Genomic DNA, 25757 nt, shown 5'->3' on the forward strand with positions numbered 1-25757 from the left:
AAAAAAAAAAAAGGAGTCAACAAGGTGTGGAGTTAGAAAGACCCTGAGCAAATCACTTTCCTCATTGGGCCTCAATCTCTTCATCTGTAGAATATTTTTTAGTAAAAAAATACAGAGTGCAACAACTTCTAGATAATGGAATTATCAGCCCTATCCAGGTGTTATCAATACCATGTTTGCTAATGGTGATATGGCATTTTGAAAAAAAAAAAAAGACTGAATAAAAATTAAAATGTCACAAAATTTTTTTTCTATGAATATAAGAACCATCCATATTTTGGATAAAAGAAAAGCATGAAAAGGCCAAGTGTTCTTTCTGAGGAGGAAAATAAAAACATGGGTGAACGCAAATGTTCACTAATTGCCTTGCTTATCCTTATATATATATATAGGAGAAAGTACTATATCCTGATATTTCATGATGAGGAAAATTGATTTCATGGTTCAAATGCCAAACCTACTGGCTAGGAGAGCAATGAAATTTTTTAAAAAGGTCATTCCGAAAGAATAAAACAAGGGAAGTGTTACAAAGACCCCAGGTTGTAAAGTCAACTGGTCTTGGGGTTGGAGAATTACAGCTCTGTAAAGCTTGAATATGTAGCTTCATTTCCTAAAATGGCTTTTATCACTATGAGGATCATTTTTCTAAATCTGCTGCAGTAGGAAATACAGGAGAGATTTAGGACTGAATACAAGCTACTACTTATTTGCTATGTCTTTAATTAAGTAAACTAGGAACTTTCATTTTTCTGGGACTCAGTTTCTGTTTTTGTCCTTCCTTCCTTCTTTCCTTCCTCCCCCCCCGCCCCCCCCCCCCGTCTGCCTCCAGTCCTTTCTTTTTTTTTTTACAGTATACAACAAAGGGGTTGGAGTAAATGACCTTGAAGTCAACATGGAGTAATGGAAAGGACATGGGCAAATAGGGCTCTGTATGTAGAGCATATTACTTGCAGAACCACAGATTATGCATCTATAACACAGGGATAGTAATGCATCATAGAGTTGTCATGGGGATTAATTGGTAAAATATTTTTAAAATGTCTAATAATATTGTGGGTAGCCCTTAATGAATTAGTAATTGGTGAACAGACTTTTTTATATCCTTGGTTTTTGTTATTATTGTTGTTGTCTTCTTATTTTGTTTTCCCTTCCCTGCTCTCACATTTATAAACTCCTTTTGAGTGATGGCTGAACTACTGACATGGGTATCCCTTAAACCTTCAATGACTACAGCCCTTATAAATAGTATTCTCTTCATTAAGAAAGTAAAAATCCATTTCATTGAAGAAAGAATCTTAATCAGTATTTTCACATGTGATTTTATGTCATTAAACCATGTTTTCAAACATATACGCTAATTCATAAAATTTCCCTAAATCATTTAAAATAGAATTATTATTTTTAATCTAATTTTCCTGATACACTTAATTTTAAGTGGACACGTATTTAGTATATGGAATGCTTTAAATTAAATAAACTTTAAGTGCTGAGTAAGAGGCAGGTTAGAATGGGGAAAGAGGAAAGGCAGATGGACTGGTCAGAGAATTATGGCCATGAGACCCCATCCAGAAACCCCCTGAAGGAAGGCTGATAATAAAAACAAAGCTGGGAAGACCCCACTGAGAGGTCCCATTTGGAACTCTTTCTGGGGTCAAAAGGAAGCCACAGATAACTCTAAACAGGCCTCCCCATTGGTCCTGGATAACTCCAAACAAAAGGCCTCATCAATGGCCCCCTGATTGCTATTGGATAGTGGCGTAACCAATCAGAACAGTAAACAGCTGGGGCCCCTCCCATCATTAGGAAAAGGGAGGGGGAAAGATCTTAAAAGGCCTAACGTGGGGCCCACCTGAGGTGTCACCCTGTAACTTGACAACACCTATGTCTCAGGTCTTGTACTTATCTCTTTTCTTGTTTCTTAGTAAACTCTTCCCTTGCCTACCCAATGTGGTGTCTGTAAATTCTTTAACACAACATAGCCAAGAACCCTAGAACCCAGAGCATTCTGCTAACAAGTGAAAACCCTTAATAAGTCTTTAAAAGCAATCCTGTAAAGAAAATATACATTATAATGTCATCATCAAAATTGTAAAACTCTCTTGAAGTCAAGATGATAAAACAAAGAGCAATAAATACATATGAGATTTGCTTTCCGTAAGAAATCTGAACTTCTTTTTAAAAATCTTCCTTGTGTCAAGTATTTGTTGCCAAATAAGGGAAAAGAAATGAAAAAGAAAAGAAAAAAGATGTACTGTGGGTGATATTCAAAGAATGAGAAAATAATTTGCCTTTAGCAAGATGGAATTAATTACCTTTCAAGCACAGATCTTTAAACAGACAGTTGTGATCTTCCATTATCCATTTTAAATTGCTGTCACCTTTTGAGAGCTTTATTTTTTAAAATGTTAATTCTGCTACTTTCCTTTCAGATACTTTAAAAGATAGTGACCCAATTATGCTTTTATTTTTCAATGTTAATGGCAGCTTTAGAGACCTACCAGCTTAATTGTTTACTCTGAAGTTACTGCAACACTTACTTAATATTACAGAAATTTCCTAGTGTATTTTCCAATATAAACTAGTGAAACATATTTGACACTGAACTTGACTTTCTTTTAGATATTTTGTGTGTGTATCTGTATTTAAATCTAGGTATTTATGTATTTCTATCTCTCTACAAGGAAAGGAAGCCTGGGGTGATATCTTAAATATTTAAAAATTATAAAATATCTTAATTTAAAAGTATTTCATTTTTTTTTTTTAAGATTTATTTATTTATTTAATTTCCCCCCCTCCCCTGGTTGTCTGTTCTTGGTGTCTATTTGCTGCGTCTTGTTTCTTTGTCCGCTTCTGTTGTCGTCAGCGGCACAGGAAGTGTGGGCGGCGCCATTCCTGGGCAGGCTGCACTTTCTTTTCACGCTGGGCGGCTTTCCTCACGGGCGCACTCCTTGCACGTGGGGCTCCCCCACGCGGGGGACACCCTTGCGTGGCACGGCACTCCTTGCGCGCATCAGCGCTGCGCATGGCCAGCTCCACACGGGTCAAGGAGGCCCGGGGTTTGAACCGCGGACTTCCCATATGGTAGACGGACGCCCTAACCACTGGGCCAAAGTCCGTTTCCCTCATTTTTTATATTATTTAAGTACATTTATAAAATAAGTGATAAAGTATAATAATAAATATGCCATCATATCTCAGATACATCATGAGGGTTCAGTTTCAGACCACTGCAACAAAGTGAACATTGCAATAAAACAAGTAACATGAATTTTTAGGTTTCCCAGTGCATAGAAAAGCTATCTTTACACTATACTGTAGTGTATTGTGTGCATTACCATTATGTCTATAAAAGCAATGTACATACCTTAATTAAAAATACTTTACCAAAAAATGCTGACCATCATCTAAGCATTCCGCAAGTCATAACCTTTTAGCTGGTGGAACATTCTGCCTCCATGTTTATGGCTGCTGACTGATAAGGATGGTGGTTGCTGAATAGTGGGATGGCTTGGCAATTTTTAAAAATAAGACAACAATGAAGTCGGCTGCATTGATTGTTTCTTCCTTTCATGAAAGACTTCTCTGAGTGTGTGATGCTGTTTGATAGCACTTTACCCACAGCAGAAACTCCTCCAAGTTGGAGTCAATTCTCTCAAACCCTGGAGCTGCTTTATCAAATAAGTTGATGTAATATTCTAAATCCTTTGTTGTCATTTCAACAATGTTCACAACATCTCCAGCAGGAGTGGATTCTATCTCAAAAACTTTTTTTTTTGTTCATCCATAGGAAGCAACTCCTCATCTATTAAAAAGTTTTATATGAGATTGCAGCAATTCTCTTGCTCTTTCCACCACATTTGCAGTTATTTCCTCCATTGACATATTGAACCCCTTAAAGTCATCCATGAGGGTTGGAATCAACTTTTTTCAAACTGTTCATGCAGATATTTTGACCTCCTCCCATGAATCACAAATGTTCTTAAAAGCATTAAGAATGGTAAATCCTTTCCAGAAGATTTTCAATTACTTTGCCCAGATCCATCAGAGGAATCACTATCTAAGGCAGCTATAGCCTTATGAAATGTATTTCTTAAATATTAAGACTGGAAGGTTGAAAAGGCTCCTTGATCCATGGGCTGCAGAGTGGATGCTGTGTTATCAGGCATGAAAACATTCATCTCATTGTACATCTCCATCATTGGGTAACTAGGTGCATTGTCAATGAGAAGTAATATTTTGAAATGAATCTTTCATTTTCCTGAACAATAAGCCTCATGGAAACCATGTTGTAGACAGATGTGCTATCATCCAGGCTTTGTTGTTCCATTTCGAGAGCAGAAGAAGGGTAGATTTAACATAATTCTTAACGGCCCTAGGATTTTAAGTATTGGCTCAAACTTAAAATTACCAGCTGCATTAACCCCTAATTGAGAGAATCAGCCAATCCTTTGAAGCTTTGAATCCAGGTATTCTGTGCTCTAGCTATGAAGGTTCTAGATAGCATCTTCTTCAATATAAAGCCATTTCATCTTCATTGGAACTCTGTGATTTAGAGTAATGCCTTCACCAATTATATTAGCTAGATATTCTGCATAACTTGCTGCAGTTTCTACATCAGGAATTGCTGCTTTACCTTGCACTTGTGTTACAAAGGTGGCTTCATTCCTTAAACCACATGAACAATCTCTGCTAGCTTCAAACTTTTCTTCTGCAGCTTCCTTACCTCACTCAGCCTTCATAGAATTGAAGAGAGTTAGGGCCTTGCTCTAGATTAGGCTTTGTCTTAAGGGAATTTTGTAGCTGATTTGATCTTCTATTCAGACCACTAAAACTTTCCCCATATTCTCAATAAGTATGTTTCACTTTCTTTTCATTCTTGTGTTTACTGGAGTAGCATTTTTTAATTTTCTTGAAAAATTTTTCCTTTGCATTCACAATTTGGCTGTTTCATACACGAGACCTAGCTTTGGGTCTATCTTGACTTTCAAAGTGCCTTCCCCACTGAGTTTAATCATTTTCAGAGTTTGATTTAAACTGAGAGATGTGCAAATCTTTTTTCACTTGAACACTTAGAGTCTAGTTCAGAATTATTAATTGGTCTAATTTAATATTGCTGTATCTCAGGGAATAAGGAGTACCAAACAGAGGGAGCAAGACTGGAAAATGCTTAGTTGGTGGAGCAGTTAGAACACAAACAACATTTATCAATTAGGTTCACTGTCTTCTATGGGCATGGTTTGTGGTATCCCAAAACAATTACAATTTTAATATCCAAGTTCAGTGATCATGGATCACCATAACAAATACAATAATAATGAAAAAGTCTGAAATGCTATGAGAATACTAAAATGTGACAGAGAGACACAAAGTGAGCATCTACTGTTGGAAAAATGGCTCATCACAGGGTTGCTGCAAACCTATAATTTGTAAAAAAAACCCACAATATCCATAAAGAAGCATAAAAAATCAGTGTGCAATAAAAAAGGCATTCTGAATATAAAATAATTTTATATTTTAAATAATTTGAAATATTTAATAAATCTATTTATATTTTATATTATGTAATTTTATATTATATATTTATGTTTAGATATATTTATATTAAATTTACATATATATTTAATACAAGTATTTTATATACTTTATTTAAATTATTTTATATTTCCATTACATTATGGAACTTTAATGTATCTTCATTATATCGATGGAGAAAACATGATCTAAATCAAAATATAAAGAGAGGGGAGCAGATGTGCCTCAAGCAATTGGGCACCTGCCTCCCACACAGGAGGTCCTGGGTTCGGTTCCCGGTGCCTCGTAATGAAGATGAGCAGATGACTCAATGAGCGGATGCCACAACTAGCAAGACACCACAAGGAGCAGTTGCTACAACGAGCAGTTGCCACAACCAGCAGACATTGCGATCAGACACTGCCACAACAACTGCGACAATCAGATGCCACAAAGAGCAGACACAATGACCAGCAGACACTGCAACCAGCAGATGCTGCAACCAGCAGATGCAGCAACCAGCAGATGATGCAACTAGCAGGGAGCGGAAGCGGCTCAAGCAGTTGGGCACTTGCCTCCCACGGGGAGATGCTAGGTTCAATTTCCAGCACCTCCTAAAGAAGATGAGCAGAAAACGAGCAGACAGACAAGGAACCTATCTTAGGAGGTGGGGGATGATGGATAAAAATAAACACACACACACATATATATAAGGAAAGCATACATGTGTGTGCAAATATTTGGGGCTGTATGATTCCTGAGTCAAAAATTATCTTGGATTAATAACCTGAGGTTCAAACATGGTCCATATCTTTGGTTCATGTCCTGCAGACTAATGGGTATCATCAGATTTACCTTTCATGCCTTATGTCCTATCTTTACCTACTGTCTGATGTAACCTACAAACTGGATAAAATTTAAGAAGCAACTATCTTTAAGTTCTTTACATTTGACAGCTCAGTGGTCCTTGTAACACTAAAACAATCCTCAGTAAATCCAAAATGTAATAGGAAAGAAAAAAAAAGAAAACCAAAAAGGCAAATAGAACAGAAATAATAATATGATTAATTTAAATTCACAAATATTCAATAATTATATTAAATATAAGGTGTCAATGGACTGAACACTCCAATTATGACAAAGATTGTCAAACTGAATTAGAAAGCAAGACCCAATTATATTCTGTCCTCAAGAGACACATTTTGAACATAATGATCCAAAGATGTGTAAACAATTGGAAAAAAATTGCTATTGAAATAGTCTAATCATTGAAAAACTGGAGTGACTACATTAAAAACTGACAAATTAGGCTCTTAGACAAGGAACATGAATAATTATGAAGTGGGAATGGTACAATGATAATAACATAAATTCATCAAAAAGATGATTAAAATATCTTGCAACTAACTACAGAGCTTTGAAATATATGAAACAAAACTGACAGAACTAAAAGGGAAAATAGACAAAATCCATAGTTATAACTATAAATCTCCAACTAGAAATTTTAACAACCTTGTCTCAGTAAAGGACCGAAAATTCTAGACACATTTTTAATATTTAAATGACCCTGTGAGTAACTAATATTTATAGAACACTACAACCAACAACAGCAGAATAGACATTATTTTCACTAAAGTAAACCATATGCGGAGACACAGGAGTCTCAAAAATTTATAATGAATTATGTCATATATAGTATGTTCTCTGACAATAACAAAATCAAATTCGATTCCAAAAATAAAACAAAACAAAACCCCCAGAAATTTAGAAATTAAACAAAATATTTTTAAATAACTCATGGATTAAGTAAGAAATCACAAGAAATAGTAAAATATTTTGTGAACTGCAGGTAAAGCAGTGTTTAGAGGGAAATATATAGCTTTATATTTGAAATAAAAATGTTTTAAAATTAATGATCTCAGGTTCTGCTACAAAGAATTATAAAAATAAGTGCAAATTAAACCCAAAGCAGAGGGAAGGAAATAGTAAATATGAGAGTAGCAATCACTAAAATTGAAAACCAGTTTAGAAAATTAATTAGATCAAAAGCATATTTTTGAAAAGATCAATAAAATTGATAAATTATCAGCCCACTGATGAGGGGAGAAGACAGAGAAAGAGAAACAGAGAGAATACAAATTACCAATCTGGAATTAAAAAGGGAAAATCCCCACAGATCCTTAAGGCATTAAATGAATATTAAGGAAATATTATGAATAATTTTATGTGAATATATTTTCCTAATTAGATGAATGGAGGTAAATCGAATAACAGAGACAACTCACAAAAACGATACAAGAAGATTTAGAAAATACAAATTACTAGATAACTACAAAATAAATATAATTTCTTGTGAAAATTTTTGCATACACAAAATACTTCCATGCCCAGATGACTTCACTGGAAAGGTCTATTAAATTTAAAGAAAATATATAATCATTTTTATACAAACACCTTAAAAAAAGAGATGATGAAGTAATGTTGCCAGGTCTTTTCTTGAGGTCAGCATGATTCTGATACCAAAACCAAGAAAGGATATTAGAAGAAAAGAAAGTTACACACTTGTTACGTGAACATAGATCTAAAAATCCTTAACAAAATATTAGCAAAAAAATATAGAATTATATTAAAAGGCAATACATGATGAACAAATGGAATTTATACCAGGCACACAAATATGGTTTAATATTTTAAAACCAACCAATATATTTCCCCTACTCATGAAGAGAACAAAAATAATGTTATCAAGAGGTTCAGATAAAGCATTTAACAAAATTCAAAACCCATTCATGATTTTAAACATTTTTCAGTAAATATAGAAGGGAACTTCCTTACTCTGATAAATGACATTTATGAAAATTTATAGGTAATATCATATTTAATATTCAGAAACCTACCTATTTCCTTCTAGGATTGGAAATATAGCTACAGTATCTGCTAGCATCTCTTTTAATTCTTTTCACTATTGTATAAGAAACCCAATCCAAAGTAATAAGAAAATAAAGGTAAATAAAAGCATAAAGATTAGAGAGGAATATGCCAAATTCTTTATTCACAGATGACATAATTGTGTAAAAAAATCCCCTAAGGAATCTATAACAAAAAGTATTAGGATTAATAAAGGAATTTTAGGGAGCTCATAAAATTCAAGGTTATTACTCATACAGCTGGAAAATAAGTAAATCCATGTCATTTATGAAAACAAGAAAAACATTTCATAATTAGGGAAAAGTTTAAAAAATCCTTGACAATACTTCTACACCTAAATATTCATAACAAAAATTGAAACAGACCTAAATAAATGAAGAAATAATCATGTTTTTGGATTGGAAGATAATATATTGTTAAGATGTTAATTCTTCCCAAATTGATCTATAAATTAAATGCGATATCATAAAAATCCTATCAGACTTTTTTGAAAGAAATTGATAACTTATTCAAAAATTTATATGAGACTTCAAAGGACTTAGAATAACCAAAACATTTCTGAAAAACGAAACCAAGTTGGAGGACTTACATTACCTGATTTCAAGTCCTACTCTAAATCAATGTTCATCAAATTATTGCCCATGGACTAGCAGCTTGTTTTTGTAAGTAAATTTTATTGGAACAGAGCTACTCCCACTCACTTCCATATTACCTATGGTTGCTATCATGCTATGTGACAGAGTTGAGTAATTGTGTGAGAGGCCTTATGGCAAGGTTTCACTATTTACTATCTGCTCTGTTAGGTTTTTTTTTTTTTAAATCAATTCCTGCTCTAAAGCTATAGTATTGACATATAAGACAAATGGAACAATGAAACAAACTAGAGTTCAAAAATGGACCCACATTTGTATAATCATTTCATTTTTGACAAAGGCACCAAAGTAATACAACAGAAAAAGCTCAGTGTTTTAAAAAAATGATATTTGGAAAGTTAGGTATCCACATTGGAAAAAAAGTGCACCTGAACTTGCTACCTCATATCACAGAGAATAAATAATTCAGGTTGGATCAAAGACCTAAATACAGAAGCTATAATTTAAAGCTTTCTTGAAGAAAACGCAGAAGACTGTTTTCATAGCCTTGGATAATCAACCATTTTTTAGACAGAACACAGAAAACATTAACTGTATAAGAAATCATTGGCAAATGTAACTCCACAAAATTTTTAAAACTTCTCCTAATCAAAAGCCTGTTAAGAACAAACTGAAGGGCATTCTAAAAAGTCTTGACCAGAATGCTTCAAAACTGTCAAGGTATTATAAGACAAGAAGAGCCCAAGACTCTGTCACAAATTGGAGGAGACTAAGGACACATAAACACTAACTGAAATCTGGTCTCCTAGATTAAAACCTGAAACAGAAAAGTACGTTAGTGGAAAAACTGGAGAAATCTAAATAAAGTCTGCGGTTTAATTAATAGGATTGTATCAAATGTCAATTTCTTAACTTTGATGAATGTGCCATGGTGTTGTAAGATGCTAACATTAAAGGAAGCTAAGATAGGAGTGTTTGAAAACTCTCTGTACTATCTTTACAAGTCTTCTGTGAATCTAAAATTATTCTGAAAGTACTGAGGAAAATGAAAATTCTTAAAAATTGAGTAAGGAATACACAGACGAGAAGTAAACTCTATATATGTCCTCTATGTCTCTACATCGATCTTGATCTGTCACCTATAATTCTATCTAATCTTGTAAGGAACTACCCTCATTGTGTACATAACCACACAACTCAATAATATAGTGACAACACAAATATTAATAAAATGAACAAAAGACTTAGAGGGACACTTCATAAAAGAAGATATGCAAAATGGCCATTGAGCATGTGAAAAATTGTTGAACATCTTTAGTCATCAGAGAAAATGCAAATTAAACCATAATGAAATACCACTACACCCCCACTAGAATGGCTAAATTTATAGAGAACACCAAAACTTTTGGCAGGAATGTCGAACAACCCAGATTTTCATACACTGTTGGTAGGACTATAAAACAAAGCCACCTCTTTGGAGAAAATCTTGGCAGTTTCTTATAAAGTTAAACATATATCTACATCAAGACCCAGTCATTCTATTCTAGGTATTAATCCAAGAGAAACTGAAACATATATATATACTACAAAAAAATAACAAAAAATTTCAAATACTGTTTAAAGATAGATACTGTTTTAAGTACCAGTTATTGTAAAAGGATTGTTTTTATTACTAAGTACTTACTCTGTCATAGGTACTATACTAAAAGTTTTATAGATATAAATATATTTAACCCTTACCATAACTCTAAGTAGCTATATGTGCTATGTAACACTTTTTTAGTTTCAGAAATATTTATTAAGAGCCTATGCTATGTCAGGAAATATTAGAGGCAACTGGCCTCTGAACATATAGCAAACTAGATGTCAAGTTCTCTTTTCATAAAGCTTGAACTCTAGATGGGAAAGTGGTGGTAAATTAAGACAAGACTTACCTAGGTAGCAGTTCTTGCCATTTTGTAGATGAGGCTTGAGAGTTAGTGCCTAGCTTTCAATCTAATTTCTCTGACAAGACCCAGAACAACTGACCAAAAAGAATAACATAGTTCCTATCTCTCAAGACATTGTCCCTTCTCTCGAGTTGTTATTAGTTTGGCAAGAAGTTAGACATTAAAACAAATTTAACCAAGTAGTTTTTAAAATAAAATTGTAATAGGAAAAATTGTTGCATTTTCTAAAGGCGAATAAAACAAGGTCTGTGGTTTCCATGAGTAAAAGACTATTAAGAGGAGACCTGAAGGATTCAGAGAGCTAGATCAAAATATGAATATACAGTATCATGCTCTGAAACCAATTCAGGAATAGTATAGGCCAAATTATTCCCACTCTCTATTTTTAATCAGTTTCATATGTCATATAGATGTTTATCTATGCACATGACCTTAGAATCATAAAGTCTTATACTAATAGCATAAAAATAAGGCATGAAAATCTGTAAACAATCATTGTTAAGTAAGGTGGACTCAATCTGCAAGAACAATATAATTTCCTGTAAGCTATTCTCTATTTTGGAGAGGCTCTGAGGCTCCTTTTTAAACTAGCAATATTTAATCCCATTATAGAAAGATACATAAAGAAAATTAGGCAACATTACATAAATGGGGTACTATATCTCTCTGATGTCATTCACCTTGAGTTTGTTTCAAATTAATAGACATAAAATAAGGTATGGACAATTCACTCCTGGACTAAAATACTCCAACTGTCAGTATAATATCATGTAAAAAATATATTAATTATGATCAGCTGAGTGGTTTTCTTTCACTCCAAAGCCTGGCAAGATAAAATACCTTTCTAGTAATATCTCTACCATGCCTTCTCATTTTGGAGATTATTGTTCTACAACATCAGTTAATATGTATATACCTGAATATCACACCCAGTTTTATTACTTTGGCAATCAGGCACATTCTTTTTCCTTTGTCTATAAAGCCTTTATCCCATCTACTGCATGAGGAAAACCAGCTCAGACATCACATTCTCTTCAAAGTCTTCTCAGACACTCTGTTAATCACCCTTCTCATGAATGAGCTATATATCTTATACCCAGGTGGATCATGGTATTCATAGCACCGTATTGTAACATCTGTTCACATGTCTACTCTGCTTCCTAAGTATTTCTCAATACTCTCTTTGCATCACCTCCTTTCAGGAGTCATACTCAAGATCTGACATTGTTGGGAGGGAGTGCTCCAGGGCATATGTATAGGGTACATAAAAATATTTGGATATTTTCATAGTGGTTACAGTTAAAAACAACAACTAAGTGAGTGCTGACTTCCTACCCAGGGGAGCTCTATCATATTCCCCAATGGAACAGCAACAATCTCCCAAGTACAATGGCAAAGACCAATAAAGAAGGATGATCCAACAATGAGCCCTTGATACTGATGACTATGCTTATGAGGATGTGTGCCTGAAATGTGAACTAGGCCTAGAGCTGCAGGGTGCTTAAGAGTTACTTCCTGAGAGCCTCCATGCTGCTCAAATGTGGCCACTCTCTAAGTCAAACTCAGCATGTAAATGCATTACCTTCCCCCCAGCATGGTACATGACTCCCAGGGATGAGCCTCCCTGGTACCGAGGGATTACTGCCAAGCATCAGCTGATGATGTAACTAGAAAAAGATCTTGAATAAAAGGGTCAACTCAGACTAGCAAAATATCTCAGCCTTCATGTAATATCAGGTGTTAAACACTGCTTTTTAACCTTGAATAAAAGGGGGAAATGGAAAGGACAAATGAGTTTATATGGCTATGAGTCTCCAAAAAAGAGTCAGGAGGTCATCAGAAGGATTGTGTTTATGCACGCCTCAGCAGGGTCCCAGAGACAGCCAAAGTAGATACAACCCCAGGCACTGGTTCTACTGAGGACTACAGAGACCCACAGGTTCTACGGTCATGGCAGATGACTCTGTAGTTCAGTGCCATGTCAGTAGGCCCTCTTTGGAATTTATGTTCCTGAATGTGATGGAGTTGGACTCAGATGTGACCTTTCTACACATGCCTCTTCTGGACATGTGGTTGGCACTGGGGTTGGTGTATACTTAGGAGACCTGAATCTCTGGACTGTCCATGTGATAGACAAGCCTGAGCCTCAGCAGACTTGCAACTCCTACCCTCTGGTTTATTGGACTTACCCCAGCCAGCTAACAGGGAGGTGAAGAAGGTCAACCACCAAACCAGGGAGCCAAGAGCACCTACAACTGCAAGTAAGAGAATTGCATCCATCATCCATGCAGAATCTAAGCCCCCTCTTGATATAGAGGTGGAGTGGACATAACCATCCCCGGGTCCACAGGATGGAGAAATAGAGTATGGATTAGAGTGGACTTACTGATAGTCTACTATGGAACTACTGTGATTGGTAATGGAAGAAACTGTAGCATTGATGTGGAGAAAGTGGCCACAGTAGCTGCTGAGGCTGGGGAGAGGGAAGAAGAGATTTGATGTGGGGGCATTTTCAGGACTTTGAGTTGTCCTGGTTGGTACTGCAGGAACAGATGCTGGACAATGTATGTCCTGCCATGGCCCACTGGGTGGACTGGAGGAGAGTGTATACTACAATGTAAACCATTATCCATGTGGTGCAGCATTGCTCCAAAATGTAGTCACCAAATGCAATGCATGTCCCATGAAGATAAAAGAGGTTGTTGATTTGGGAGAAGTGGGGTGTGGGGGGGTGAGGAGTATGCGGGAAGCTCTTGTTTTTTTTTAATGTAACATTTAAAAAAAATAGAGAGAGAAAAAAACAAAACACCTAGCATGATGTGCACATCAACCGATCAGATCCAGCACAGGTCATATGCAACCAAAACAGGTCAACTGGATGAAACTGAACCCTTCTTTCACACTCAACCGCCACTGTCCTAGGGGTGACCATATTTTCTGCTCAGCCTCTTGGCATTACTTCCTAAATGCTTCCCTGTCTCTAGTTTTGCCCTCTTCCTCCCCTCTTCACATGGTGACCAGCATGATCTTTCCAACTGGCTCATCTCTTACCTCTTCTCTAAGAGTTTTATCTTATCAAAAAATTCTTCACTAGCATAAATCAAGAGAATAAAGTTCTGCCATGAAACCCCTTAAAAACTTTTCTTTTACTATATAGTATTTTAGAATTTTAATTATTTAAACTGACTTTCCACTACAGCCTTAAGAGACAAGGGTTGAGTGTTTTTATTTGCACATCTATAAATGTGTCCAAATAACCTAGCATTATGCCTAACACTTACACTTCACAAAAAATAAAAAAATAATTTGGAAAGTAGGAAAGGAGGAAGAAATTCATTTTTATGATTATTTGAACACATTCCCTGATTTCTACATCTTCTCTCTTCTTTGGTCCCTTGGGGCATAACTGTAGCTGCTGAGGCTCAGAATCATATCCTTTCTACATCTCCCAAGTCAAGATAATGAAGATCAAGCATTGGTAATGATCATGATGCTAACAGAATTCTTACTGTGTACACTCATACAGATAATACCTACAGACCACACTATATTTGGTTTCATTGTAAAACAAAGGGTTTCCTACGATATTGAGAAAGAAACAACTTCATGTGTGTACTAATCACATTGTTAAGGGAGTTATGGATGGCAGAGGTGACTGTAACTACATCAGAACTACAGAGATGGGGTAGAGTTAGAAAGATGGAGCAAAGTATTTAGGAATATGATTCCTTTCTTCTATAAATTGTATGACTACTTCATTTTTATATTCAAAAGTGTATCTTTAAGTGGTCTCTTTCAGACTTAGAGGACAGTCTATAGAAAAAAATTGAAAAACATAGAGCAGTATGAAAAATGTAAATATTCACAATCCCTACCACCCAGTGATATTTTATATAAGCCCTACTTAAGAAGATATTAATTAAAAACAAAATCAAAAAACCTTGCTCATTACTCAAACTGAAAGAAAGGCAATAGATAGATAGAAAGATAGGTAAGTAGGTAGACGGATAGAAGATAGATAGATAGAGAGATAGATTCATTTATAGAGCTAACAACCATGAAATAATAATGTTCAAGGATAAAAAATACATCCAAACACTATCTTTTAGCTTAAGTATATTATGTATTTCTAATCTCCAAAAAATGGATGGTTATTATCAACAAACCAAACCAAATAGATTTCAAACTGTGTTTTATAACATATTTGGATTTAGGCTAAACTCTGCTCCTCAGATCTCCTCTAACAAAGCATTCATAGAACCTAATTAAAACTGACCATCAACAGAAAGAAATCACAACAAAAACCACAAAGACTAGAACTATTAACTACAACGAAGCTGAAGATGAGCTACAATACTACTAAAATTTTGTTTCCTCATCACTTTGATGATTTTTCAGAAACAAGTTTATTGCAAAGACAGGCAGTTCAGGGCATATTTCATTTGAAGGAAGAAGGAAATGATTTTCATACATTATACTATTTCCTTGTCAAAGATATTAGGCAAGTGTGATTTCATTCCAGTATTTCATGATTTCATTCCAGACCTTTATGATTTAATCCCAGATCATCATAACTGCAGCTCCAGAGAGCACAGAGATGTGTGCATTACCTGACACTTTTGCTTGAGCTGTGGCAAATGTGTTTGAAGAGAATCTGACCAGTCTGGGACACTCTTCCTTCAACAATTCCCTAAGCAAGCTGCAACTCTCCCTCCCACTGCAAAGTGAAACTGTAGACTCACAGCAGCAAGTAGAGCTCCATGGCACAGGGACCTACGTCCACAAAGACCCAGGGCTAAACACAAGTCACAGAGGAGTGCTACAGTCAAAAGGGCCCCAAAGGGCAAAACAAAAACAAAAACAAAACACACGCAAAAACTACAGACCTTGATAGAAAGGCTTGTAAGGACTACTGTGCCCTCACTCAATCTAGTTTCAGTCAGCTGGACATCTAAAGGAAAAATGAACTTTTCTGAAACGACCCACCTTTCTGAATTAACTCCATCTCACTCCCTGAGGTGAGACACCATAACAGTGAAGAAATCAGAAGCAGAAAACCCTCACAGAAAAAAAAAAGGAGTTAAACTGAACTGCTATAAGGTCAGAAGGGTTCCAGAAATGGAAAGTGTAAGGAAAGTGGGGCACTGAGAGAGGAAGACAATTTAAATAAATATAGGAGCTGGGGAGAAAAATCTTTGCAAAAACAAACAACAGCTCAACAGGTAAAATATCCCAAAGAAGGAACAGAGGAAAGGAAGCTCTCTCCTGGAGGTGAAACAATTGCAGAAAGAGTACAAACTTAAAAATTGCACTACATAGCCAGGGCAAGAAACCAATTAAGAAGAGCTGAGAAAATATGAACAGTTAAGCCTGACCTATTCTAAAGGTCTAGGATGAGAAGACCAAGCATCAAAGAAGAGCCTTAACAAAAAGACAATCAACGATAAAACTCTAGACAAGAAGGAAAAATAGATCTTCAGAGTTAACTCATCAAGATAATGAGATGCCCAGATATCAGCAAAAAATTACAAGCCACATTAAGAAACAGGAAGATATGGCTCAGTCTAGGGAACAAATTAAAACATCAGAGGAGACAAAGAAGTTGGAACAACTAATCAAAGATGTTCAAGCAAATCTCCTAAATCAATTCAAGAATTTAAAGGAAATATGCATAAAGAGCTAAAGGGGGGAAACGGACTTGGCCCAGTGGTTAGGGTGTCCGTCTACCACATGGGAGGTCCGCGGTTCAAACCCCGGGCCTCCTTGACCCGTGTGGAGCTGGCCCATGCGCAGTGCTGATGCGCACAAGGAGTGCCACCCCACACAGGGGTGTCCCCCGCGTAGGGGAGCCCCATGCGCAAGGACTGCGCCCCTTAAGGAGAGCCACCCAGCACGAAAGAAAGTGCAGCCTGCCCAACCGCCCATACTTCCCGTGCCGCTGACGACAACAGAAGCGGACAAAGAAACAAGATGCAGAAAATAGACACAGAGAACAGACAACTGGGGGAGGGGGAGAGGAATTAAATAAATAAATAAATCTTAAAAAAAAAAAAGAGCTAAAGGATATTAAGAAGCCAATGTGTAAGCATAAAGACAAATTTGGAAGTATAAAAAAATATATATCAGAAATTATGGGGATGAAATGCATAATAGGAGAGATTAAAAATACACTACAGGCATACAACAGCAAATTTGAACAAGCAGAAGAAAGAATCAGCAAACTAGAAGAGAGGACAATTGAAACCATACAGTCAGAATAACAGAGAAAAAAATAGAAAAAAAATGAGCAGTGTCTCAGGGATTTGAGTGATTGTACAAAGCACACTATACACATCATGGGTATCCCAGAAGAATAGAAGAAAAAAAGGGCAGAAAGATTATTTGAGGAAATAATGGCTGAAAATTTCCCAACTCTTATGAAAGGCATAACTATACATGCCCACGAAGCTCAACATACTCCAAACAGAGTAAATCCTAACAGACCTAATCTGAGACACATACTAATCAGAATGTCAAATGCCAAAGATAAAGAGAGAATCCTGAAAGCAACAAGAGAAAATCAATTCATCACACCCAAAGGAACCACAATAAGACCAGTGCCAATAAGACCAGTGCCAATTTCTCATCAGAAATCATGAAGGCAAGAAGGCAGCAGCAGGATATATTCAAGGTACTGAAAGAGAAAAACTGCCAGCCCCAAATTCTTTATCTAGCAGAACTGTCCTTCAAAAATGAGGGAGAGTTTAAAATATTCACAGATAAATATAAACTGAGGGAGTTAGTCAACAAGAGACCTGCCCTACAAGAATTGCTAAAGAGAGTTCTGCAGGTTGAAAGGAAAAGAAGGAGAATATGGTGTGCAGTAGTATGCAGAAATGAAAAGGGTAACCTATACATGAATGAACCTTGAGGACACAAAGCTGAGTGAAATAAGCCAGGTACAAAAGGACAAATATTGTATGATCTCACTGATGTGAATTAATTTTAATAAGTAAATCAAAGAGTTAGAATCTAGAATATAGGTTACCAGGGGATAGATTGGTGTAAAAAATGGGGAGCTGATGCTGAATTTGTACAAAATTTCTATTTAAGTTTATTGTAAAGGTTTGGAAAAGGATGGTGGTGATGGTAGTATATTATTTTGAGTGTAATTAACATCACCAAATTAGGAACATGAAAATGGTTGAAAGGGGGAGTTTTTGAGTTGTAGATGTTACTAGAATCAAAGTTAGAAGATAAAACATGGGTCTGTATAATACGGTGAACTCTATTGTCAACAATGGACTGGGATCAGCAGTACAAGTATATAAAAATGTTCTTTCATGAATTATAGAAAATGTAAGACACTAATGCAAGGTGTTAATAATAGGGTGGTATATGGGGAAAAATATACCTAATGTAAACTATGGACTATAGTGAATAGTCCTGTTTTAATATTCTTCCATCAATTGTAACAAAGGTACTGCACTAATTCAAAGTGTTAACAATAAGGGGGTATATAGGAACATTGTATTTTTACATGATTTATATGTAAGCCTACAACTTCTCTAATTAAAAATAATAATACAATAATTTTTAGAAATAGTTACTTTGGCTAAAATTTAATGGATTGGTACCAGTTTCTGTTTTGGATGATGAAAATATTCTGGATATAGATAGTGGTGAAGGTTACACAACATCATCAATGTACTTAATGTCACAGAACTGTAAACTTAAAAATGGTTAAAATGATTTTTATGTTATGTATATTTTAACACAATAAAAATTTAAAAATTAAAGTAAAATAAACTGTTCTATTTTCAGGAATATGGTTCTCTTATTGGAAAATATGTGCCTTCATTTAGTGGAAAACTTGCAAAATAGATCTTTTTAATTTGGAAAGTGAATGAGTACATTATTGCATACAAGTGTTGTTGTTATCAACTCAATGTTATTGAGACTTCTGTTTTTATTTTTCCTAATCATTCTAATTAGATAAAAAAAGTTTAAGTTCTGTTATGCTTCACATATCCCATTAATTCACATTGGATTTAAGTTCCTATAAACGTCACTGATTTTTAATTACTATGCAAATGTAAAAATAAGCTTCTTAGACTTAATGATTAGAAACTCATGCAGAAGAGCTGATAAAGAAATTTCACCCTCTCCTATTAACAACAACAACAAAAATATGAATACCTACTCTGTGGAAGAAATTCTTTATAACAATTTCCAACATAGGAAAAGTGTAATTCTCAAACAGCTTTATTAGACATGCATTAGCATCTTTATTTTATAAGTAACTGAAATATTGAGTTTCAGTCAATGGACTAATCAATAGGTATCAAAATCAGACCTTGTATTACAGATAGAAAAACAGGACAGCTAGCAAGCACCGTTAGAAATGTGTGTGAAGAAGTCAATGGTATGAATAATCTGGCATGCAAAGACTAGTTCAATTACATGGCAGCTTTTCTGCCTGCTGCTGCATGGAAGTTTGTCAAGAGGCAGCTGAAACAGAATATGAGCATGGACTTTGGAATGTCACTCGCAAGCCTGTGAATCTTGACTCTGAAATTTACTAGTTGAGTGGCCATGACCATTTTAGCTCTCACTTTCCAATTTCTCATCTGCAAAATAATACCTCCCAGCATAACCAGCATATAGTAGGGCTTATATGGAAGATGTTTTTATTGTTATTGATTAATTTAATTCTTTTTGCCGTATATACTGCTCAATACTTTTAGTTAACATTTATCCAGGGTTTAGTAGATACCTGAAACTCTGTTAAGGAATTTATACGGATTTCTTCATTTAATCCTCACAACAACCCCATGAGGTATTTATTGAAATTGTCTCTACTTTGCAGTTGAGTAAGGTATGTGAATGGGCCTGATCTCATAGTTGATAAGTGTAACGGACTGACTCGCTGTCCCTGCAGAGACAGATTCAAGTCCTAACCTCTGTTCCTATGGATGTGAGCCCATTTGTAAATAAGATCTTCGGAAAGGCTATTAGCTAAAGTGAGACCAAACTGAATCAAGATGGGCCTTAAGGACTGGAGTCCTTTTAAGTAAAGGAAATTTGGACACAGTCAGGAGGAGACAAACAGGGAGAGAGATGGACAGATGACAGAGGCAGACTGAGTTATGGATTTCAGGGAAGCCACCACCAGTAAGCTACAGACTTCAGTGAAAGCGTGATCTTACCAACACTTTGATTTTGGATTTGTAGTCTCCAAAACTATAAGCAATAAATTCCTATTGTTTAAGTCAACTGTGCCTAGTCCTTTTTCATATCAGCTCTGGCAAACTAAGACTATTGACTGTTTGACTTTCAAACCCCTCTTCCTAACCATCATGCATACCACAGCTTCTGCAGATGACACATATGATTTCATCACAGCAACTAGAGGTTATCACCTTTAAATTCATATTACAGAGGAGGAAAGTGAAGATAAGGAAAGCAATGGAAACTCCTCCAAAATAACCGATGTAAGGGACAAGGCAAAACTTTACCTTAGCATTTTATGACTGCACAAGCCGTATTGTTTCTGAAATGCCTCAATCTCCTGATGCCTGTGCTGCGGGGTTTGCAAAGTGAAGACCTGTTACTTGTATTTGAGGAAGTTCAAGACAAAGGCTTTTATTCTTCTAAGTGTCATTGTCCAAGACATCTCACCAGACATTCTTATTGAGAATGTGTGAATTTACTTAGTTCGAAATTGTTTTGCTCAAGGCATTCTCAAATGATCAAAGCGTCAAGAGAAAGTGTGTACCTTATTGATAGGTACACTGCTATCAATAGCTCATGTGACAGCAATAGAGAGAGAGAAATGAAGCGCCATCTGAGAATCTGAACACTAGCACCCACACCTGTTAGTTCTTAACCCATTAGTGTCTCTACTTTTGTTTCTAGCAAAAACCCATACTTGACTTAAGAGAATTAGTAAACATCTCTCTTCTTTAGTGTCTCTATGGCAGCCTAAACTCTGGTCTGTGTCTGAATTTTGATGGTTCTGGCCGTCCATATGGTGTGCATGCTTGAGTTTCAAAGATAAAAACTTACATGATGAGAGATGGTACATGGAACATTCATTTGGCATAAGGACCCAAATTGTTCCATAAAGACAGCTGTAATGGAGGTGGAACAGGGGCAAGATGTATATACAGGTGTATATTATTGTAATAATAGTATCTTTGGGAGGGAAAAAAAGTGTCCCTTAATCTTTCCTGGGGATAGATTAGTAAGCCTGAGAACAGATCTTGCATCATGCTGGGAAAAGTAATATGGTTATACCTGCCAGAGGCAACATGGAAAACTCCTGATGTAATAGGATATATAACACTGGCTCCTTAGGACTAAGAGTATAAGACTTAAAAAGGTTAACTTCTACCATGAGTAATAGGTATGGGGCATAGCTACTGTTTTTCCCAGGGTCTTTGGTTGAAGTCTTTTGGGGTAATATATTATGTAGTTGCACATACATATTTTTATGCCTATGTTACTCCTTTTCATTGTGGCCTGGAAGGAAACTTAGAGCAGGAATTCTTGCAAACTCCCTTCAGGTGTGCAGTGTAATGTGGCTGGTAACTGCAGCAATTATAGTTACCCAATGCAGACTCAGGCTGCCCAAAAGATGTTAGAGCAATTCATAGAACCATGCCACAAATGCCACAAGGGTCCATTTAAAGAGTTGAGTCTAATGAACACATTCTAAGTTCTGGTGAGAAGGCAGGAAGCATGACTGAAATAGTTCATAGGTGACAAAATCTAACTGGTAATTCTGCTTTAGTCATGAGAGCACACAGAAGAACATTTTTGCAAAAGAAATCCAGCAAACATTTCTTTATCAAGTGGGGAAACATTTCTATCTTCCTAATATTTAATGCAAAATAAAATGAATAAAGACAAAGAAACTTCTTTTAGAACAGACAAAAAGTAATGATTTTCAGAGTTCTTAAGACAGAAGAATTGCAATCTTCTAAAAAATCAATTAAAGAAAACTAAAGACCCAGATTTATTTTGTCTCTAAAAGAGGACCTCACATAAACATCTGCTGTCATGGACATTACATCCTCTGCTGCCATAATTTAACTCAAAAGCAGGTACCCAGGATTGAGTTCTAATGTCTGTAATGGTCAATTAAATCCTTTGGGCTTCCTTGGCTTTTTAATAGTTTATAGTAAAACAAAACAAAACAAAACAAAATGAACACATTTGGGTGAAAACTGGAAACATCATACATCTATATTTCTATTACTATATATGACCATCTCATAAAGCAGTTTTCATAGATGTTGCAATTTTTTCATTATTGAGAGCAGAACATTTAGGAACACTGCTTTCCACATAAGTTAAAGATTTTTAAAGTTTTCTAAATATACCCATTTTATAAGGAATTGTTCTGATCCATACAGAGTAATAAAAAGGAGACTATGATAAAGTCACTGGGTATTTTGAGAAGACACATTAAAACCTGCATATTATTTTCAAATTTAGACAAAGATATATAACAAACTTGAATTTACAAACTAAATTTAAATTATTTGTGTCAAAACTATAATACAAGTTATTGAGCTAAGCTCCAATATTAAATTTTAGTTCAAGGTAGAATTTATTAACTCTTGAAACTAACTGCTGTGGAAAGCAGTAGTGATGGTTTCTTTGGCACCAAAATAACAACAACTACCTTTGAATTTTATAAGGTTAACAAAGATCAGTATGTAGCTTCAGGGCAGAGTTTATAAAGTGGCAATGAACATGTTCAGATGGCCATTTCAGAAGCTGTAATGAAAGGTTAAGTTTCCCTGTCACTACTCTGAAAACTGTAATGCCCTTTAGCACAAACTGGAAAAGAGATGGACAGGCAGGTCAGAGGTTTACTTCTGGAGACATAAGCCACAGTTAAACTGATAATACTTTGAAAAGAGAAAAGAAATAAATTCATGCACATGTGTAGGCTCACAGAGTGAACACCCCATATGTTCATTTCAATTATCTTGCAACTCAAAACTGTCTTGCCTGGAACTGCAGTGGCTATATTTGGCTTATCAATAAGGTATCACCACATATTTGAATAGGAAATGATTTTCCAGAAACACCTTGAACTCACACAGGAAGTTTTATGGACCTTTCTAGTAGGTGCTTGCTTCTGAGACTCACTCTACCACCAAAGGTAGTCACCCAATCTCTGATGATAAAGGAGAAAATCAGCTAATCCTCATGTTGAAGTCTCTCAGATTCAACAAAGGTCCTTTCAATAAAACTGTCATCCTAGAGAAGTTTAATAATTTCTTTAAAAATTTGTTAAATGTGTCATAAGATTGAGGCATTAATGAAATAAAGCATAAATAGTATCAATAAATTGGTTCACAATTACTAAGGGAAATGCAAATTAGAACAGGACTAAATTCACACATATCCCAGTAGCATTTTTATAGTAAACCAAAATAACCAATGACATTGCAATTTAAGAAGACAAAAAATTTTTTTAAGTGAACAAGGTGAAGAAAGATGAAATTCTGAAAGTCATTCTGCAGTTTTATTATTTTTTTAAGATGACAAATCTTGTGATATAAAAATAAGTCTAAGAAACCACCCCAAGAAGCAAAGCAAGTTCAAAGTCGAATAAAAAATACATTTGAATTTTCAAATCGTATCTAATACAATGATCATATTTTCTTTTTTGTAGTTCTCCCTTTCAAAGTTGGTTTTCCTCCTTTAGCCAATGTTTATATTAGATTTTCCATTAAAATGGAGCATAAAATAGGCTAGATCAACTTGCTTCTAGAATAATTTATGGCCAAGTGAAAGAGGAGGACATTAAAGATGGAGAAGTTCTGAGCAACCTGAAAAAAATTACCACACCTTCCAACTGGCCATGAGATTGCAAAGAGTATATAACTGGGAACATTGCTGCAGTCCCTCTAGCTGCAGGTAGTGAGGAGTGGTTTATAAGACCTAGATGTCGGGGCACTTATGTTACCTATAACCTTGAGCACTTATCTAACTCTGATGGCTCTTTCATCATAAAATAAAGAGATTCAAACTTGGTACACCATGGATGTATTATTTTGCTAATTTTTATTATATCCTTTAATTTATTGAAGAACAAGTCTTCATGAAATTATGTAGCTACAGAAAAAAAATTATTTTGGTGTATTTAAATTCTTAACATCCAGTCATCAGTTGTCCACAATTTCATCTCTTTTCTCCACAATTTTCCTGGGAATATAATTTCTTATTTGACATGAAATGATAGCAACATGCATATATATCAAAGCTGATTATTTTTAGAGAAGTTGTGTACTTAAAAATATGGAGTGTTTCATGAATTTGCGTATCATCCTTGCATAGGGGCCATGCTAATCTTCTCTGTATCGTTCAAATCTTTTAGTATATGTGCTGCCAAAGCAAGCACTATCAAAGCTGATTTTTAATGAATGATCTGTGTACAGGAATTATTCTAAAAATTTACAGGAATTTTTATATTTCATGTTCACATCAACTCTAGGAAGATGATATATCCCATTTTAATGAGGGAATTGAGTCTCAGAGGTTAAGTTACTTGCTCATGTTCATATGCATTTGAGATGTAAATGCAGGCACTCTGTGTTCAGCCCATATGGTGTGAAACCAACTAACAAGAGGACCTAAGTCCAATGACAGTTGGTACTCTGGCTAATCCCAGGAAAGAACTCTGTTGGTTCGATCTGGCATCTAGGACCATGGATCAAGCATATTGTCTTTGTGAAATGGACGAAAAAACAGCATGGCTAAACTCATCATTATAATTTGCCAACTTAGAGCTCAGTCAATAAAGCATGCCAAACAATCAATAGCTGCTACAATAAAATGCCTCAGAAAATCAGTAAAATACATCACATTTACAGATGAGGAGGCCACTTTGCTAGCTGTGACTTAGAACATCTCTGATTTATCTAGCTTAATTAAGCATGCCAATCTTTTAAGCCTAGACAAAATCTTCTGTGGAGAAGCAAGTTGGAGGAGCATTGGTTTTACTGATTTCCCGGGATTATTCAAGGAATTCAAAGGAAATAGAGCAAGTCCTAGCTGCCCCTTTTTGCATCAACTATTAGGTGTATTTGCTCTTTAAAGCAATGCATCTGGGGCTTGTTCCAAGCACCTTTCTCATGGTCACCAAAACATCCACCACTCTTCCTCAATACCTTTTCATTGGTTATGCTCCCAGTAACCTGCTTCCTGACTTAGTAAGTGGAGCACTGCATTCAAATCTGTAAAACCAATATTCTATTTCAAATCTACTATTCAGTAACCACATAACTTTAAGTATTAGTAAGAATTCACTTCTCCAGATTTTATTTTTGAATTAAAGAAAGAAACAAGGAAAGGCGGAAAAAAACCAGACACCTGTTAAGGTTACATCCCAGAAGTGATGGGAGGATAAAATGAGGTAGATTACATTACAGTGATTTTAAAATCCTTAAATTGTGGTAATAATGTTAGCAGTAGTATTATCATTGTTGGTGGTATTAATTAATAATCAACTAGGAAATTCCCTTGGTCAGTACATAAAAAAGTTTAAAATTTAATGGTCATAATGCATGGCAAAGGACCAATGTAAATCAAATGCAGAGGCTGAGATTTGAAATTATCAGCCATATTGAAATCACAGTTTTCCATTGAGCTGAACTCATTCCTACATTAAATTCATGCATATCTAATGCCAGAGTGTCCCTCTGTGCCACTTGTGGCAGTGGGTGTAGAGACCTAGAGCATATTATCTGAAGGTTTGGGAACAATCGTGATGAAT

The 25757-nt window shown here is 35.4% G+C and overlaps 1 protein-coding gene and 1 non-coding gene across 13 annotated transcripts in view; both read right to left on the reverse strand.

Annotated features, from left to right (window-relative positions):
• The window catches only part of GABRB2 (gamma-aminobutyric acid type A receptor subunit beta2), a 282363-nt gene that overhangs the window by 195705 nt on the left and 60901 nt on the right, over positions 1–25757 (reverse strand). The gene's annotated exons all lie outside the window — the stretch shown is intronic.
• LOC111762338 (U6 spliceosomal RNA) lies at positions 24275–24383 on the reverse strand. The gene has a single exon (XR_002795470.1). It is a non-coding gene; the product is annotated as a U6 spliceosomal RNA (small nuclear RNA).

Source organism: Dasypus novemcinctus, chromosome 2 (genome assembly GCF_030445035.2).
Source record: "Dasypus novemcinctus isolate mDasNov1 chromosome 2, mDasNov1.1.hap2, whole genome shotgun sequence".
Taxonomy (NCBI): domain Eukaryota; kingdom Metazoa; phylum Chordata; class Mammalia; order Cingulata; family Dasypodidae; genus Dasypus; species Dasypus novemcinctus.